This window comes from Setaria viridis, chromosome 9, assembly GCF_005286985.2.
Source record: "Setaria viridis chromosome 9, Setaria_viridis_v4.0, whole genome shotgun sequence".
NCBI classification, from domain to species: Eukaryota; Viridiplantae; Streptophyta; class Magnoliopsida; order Poales; family Poaceae; genus Setaria; species Setaria viridis.
In genome coordinates, this window is record NC_048271.2 from 49738607 (window position 1) to 49742965 (window position 4359).

Consider the following 4359-nt stretch of genomic DNA (forward strand, 5'->3'; position numbering starts at 1 on the left):
ACATGAGTTGGATTCGTCCTCTGCAGGTCAAACTATAGCCGCTCTAGCTCTTGTTTCAGCCTACGCAACTCCCCGTGTACATGCCTAAATGTGTTCTTTTCCCACCTCACAAGGTGGCTAGAAACTTTATTCGTTGCCTCATTCTCCTTTTGCCATGACTCAAGAAGAGTTAGAGAACTTACCATGGGATTCCCACATAACTTCATACCTGAATCGTTTCTTTCCTCGAGGTCGCGGCTCCTCCGACCTCCAGCTCAGCAAGATCGGCACATGATTTGAGGCGGCCGCCGACAGATGCTTGCACTTCGCCAAAGGGAAACGCACGCTCCAGTCCAGGGTTGCCAGAGCGCGATCCAGGCGCACCCGACAATAGGAGCCCCAGCTACCTTCTTTTCATACGTCCAACTATGACCTTCATAACCTAAGTCATTTAGGCCACATACATCCACCATCTCACGGAATCTGGCAATTTGAGCATGGCTTCTCTCCTGTACGCACATGTGTTCCGTTCGATGTAACACTTCATTGAAATCACCAATACACAACCATGGGAGGTGCGATGATGACTTGATATGTTTCAACATATCCCACGTCTTGTGCCTCTCGTTTGTTTGTGCCTTCCCGTAAACACAAGTCAAGCGCTACGGATCACCATCCCCTTCCTGGACTAATGCATCAATGTGGTACTGAGAGTAAGGCAGTAAAGTCACACTTATATTATTATTCCAAAAAATACCTAATCTGCCACTGCGGCTCGAACTACTGACAGTAAAGGAATTATCAAAACCAAGAGTCTGCTTCAGTCCTTCCACTCGTGTGTTGTGCATCTGAGTCTCAAGAACACGGACCATTGATGGGGCAACATCCTTCGCCAGCTCACGAAGTTCCTTAATTGTCACGGCGTTGCTGAGTCCGCGATAATTCCAACTGAGGCAACTCATTGGGAGTGGAGGCACTCCTCACTGGAGGAGTTCATTCACAACAAAAGCACCCCATTTGGCCCTTGATGCTACCGCCATCACAAACAGCTTGAGCCTGGGGAAGAAAACCAATCCGCACACACCCATGAGCTCCGAGAAATGCTGTCCTACTAAGGTTGGGTAGCTGAGCCGGTCAGCGCCTTGTTCAGCCAGAGCAGGAAGACAAGCAGGAGACGTGGTGCAGGGATAGAGACCAGAACCTTTATCGGCAGCGATCGCCGCCGAAGTCGCCAAACCCTAGGAGAACCTAGGTCTCCACTTTATCCATCCACACGTACTCGAAACGGCTGCCGTGACCGTAGGATTGGCTCGTGGATGGTCCTTGTTGGGCCGTCCACTAGTAGTATTGGGTTGGGCTGTCCACTAGTATTGGGCTTTCCCTCTTTTGTTGATTTCATCGAGTTTTCAAACAAAATTGCTGTGATCACATAGCACCATCCACCATGTCCAGAGTTCCCACGTTGCATTGAGATAGGAGGGATTGGCCTGGGACCCACGTGTAACGCGGACAATTTGAGTGCCAGAAGGGTTGCCATCGGTGTAGCTGGCAATTGGCATAGCAGGAGCTGTACCATTGGCATGAAAAATGCCAGCAGCATAGATACACATTTTGAAATAAAAAGTTGATGGACCATAATTCATCAAATAAGTTACTACCTCCGGTCCGTAATAGATGACGTTGCAGACCCGCCAATTATCTTGCTTCTAGTTCAAAACTATATTACCGACCGGAGGGGTATCTATACTGTGAAGATCCACAACAATAAAAAATATATTTTACCCAAATAATTTCCCCTATACCTCTCACGTTGAACCAACTGCGCAGGTCAAAGGGGTATGACAAGAAGGGGGAGACGGAAAAAATCTATACCATAAAAATCCACAACAATTAAAAATATTTTTTACCCAAACAATTTCACCTGTACCTCTCACGTTGGACCCACTGCGCAGGTCAAAGGGGTGTGACAGGAAGGAGGGAGATGGAAAAATTTATACTACTAGCAGAAATGCCCGTGCGTTGCTACGGGTCCTTACTTGCTCTCACGTTATTTTTTGCTTGTTTCTAATATATTAACTTTGCTTCACAATATGTTGGTGTGTTGTTCCTAGTAGTCCTCTCTTTGCAAGTACAGTAGTAGAAGATATTTGTGGATGGTTTGATGCCATCTGTTTATTACGTGGGACCCACACATGGAACTCGTGTGTTCCAATCGAAGCGGGGGCAGGCACAGCTCTAAGTGGCGTACCATCATTCGGAATCCCATTGCCGCAGTAGAAGGCGACCTATGATGGGAGCGACGTCAAGATGTATGATGACGATGATGGCTCAACCGTTGTTGGGCTCCGTACGTAAATAGAAACAAGGCTAAGGATGGAAATGAATGATTAAGTTTGAACTGCAGATCAATACAAATTGCCATACCTCAATTTTACGAACTATCCAAACTAATGTCTAGATGTGTATTGCCTTATCCCTAGCTTCTGGATCGCTTCCACCGCCGCAGCGCCGCCCTCTACTCCCTTCTTTCTCAGCTGCTGCTGCCTCTCCTTCGTTCGTACATGCTGTTCTTCTTGAGCTCCCTTGCTCTGGTCATTGGAAGATAAAATTCAGTTATACGCTCATTGTTGAGGATCACAAATCCCATCCAAACTTTTACCAGTCTTCTATGTTGTAGCTTGATCTTGCAGCTTTAGGAAGAGGTGGAATTGCAGCCTTCATCGGTGTGTGCACAATTTTAGCAGTGTTTGGCATCGCTGAAGGGTACGTGGAAGGCGCAGTTACAGGAGACCTATCCTTGGTGTGCTCGGAGTTCATCCAAGTGTCTTTTTATTCTGCCCATAATATCAAAAGATTTCCCTTTTCTTTGAGGAAATGGACTGAACTATCCGAATTCTTCGCATCCAGTCTTTTTCTGCCGGCATAGCTGCATCAGGTGCGATAACGTCTGCACTGAGGTTTGTTACAAAAGCTGCTTACGGCCTTCGCAAAAGGAGCTAGTATGTACTACCCTTTACCATTTGCAAAACCTTCAGCTCTGAACTTACGCACCAAAGAAAAACCAATTTTGAGCGTGATGTATGCACTTATCTACTCACCTTTGCAGTTCTCTTCTTCTCGATTCCATGCTTCTTTGCGCTGCTATGCTTCCTCCTGTACGCCTACGCCTTCCCAAAGCTGCCTATAGTGAAGTTCTACCACTCGAAAGCCGCTTCAGAGGGATCGCTGATCGTCATGGCAGACCTTGCCGCCGGTGGCATTGGAAGGCACCCAAATTCATCGCCATCAGTACCATATCCACTTGACTGGCAGTGTTGTCTTCAGTGATTGAAAACATTTGCTTGACGGCAATTCGTTTCGAATGGACCGATGCCCCCAGGTTGAAGGTGGCCCTGCTCCCCCTGAACGCCTGAGCAACAAGCAGCTCCTGGTGCAGAACGTGGACTACGCACTGCACGTGTTCCTGATCTACTTGCTGACGCTATCGGTCTTCCTGGGGTTCCTCACCAAAGACGTCGGATCGCACTGCTTGGGTTCCTGTAGGTTACTGACCATCTCAACCTCTCGATCGATCTCCACCTGATTCCGGCCGGGCACCGCCGCAACGGCACATCGCTTCTTGGTAAGTCTGCTCAAACATCCTGATTCCTGAGACCAAAATGATGCAGGTACTCGCTCGTCCTCATCGCGAGCTACAACGCCTGGGACCTGATCGGGCGGTGCCTGCCGTTGGTCGGACGCATCAAGCTGACGTCTCGGAAGGGCATCTGGGTCGCGGTCCTCGCCCGGTTCGCGCTGCCCCCCGCGTTCTACTACGCCGGCAAGGGCGGCGGAGAGGGCTGGATGGTATAGCTGGACTCGCCCCACGCCGCCGGCCAATTTCTCCAGCCAAGGCACCTCACCCCGCCCACAGCACAACGTAACCCCCCCAAATCGCGTGGCTGAGTTCAGATTGCAGTTGCTTCCGACAATCTCGCCGAGGTCGAGGCCGCAGCCGTGGCGGTGTCCGCATCGGCGCCGTCCAAGGCTACCGCGCGCAAGGTGTCCCGCGTCGCGGCCCCGCCGCCCAAGGTCACCGAGGCCGAGCTCGCACGCCAACGCACACCAAGCTCCCCGCCGGCCGCCCCTCCCTGCTCTCTGCCGCCGCCGCCCGCTCCCGGATCCAGATCCAGTGCATGGCGCGGCTGGCGGCGGGCATATCTCGGCGGAAGGGTGGCGGCGGGGGGGGGGGGGGGGGGGGGGGACAGGACTGCGGGGCGTAGAAGAGATGCCGGCGGCGGACGGGACTGCAGGGCGTAGAAGAGATGCCGGTAACGGACGGAACTGCGGGTTGATTTCATGAGACTTGAGGGGGATTTTCGCAAAATTACCACGACGGTC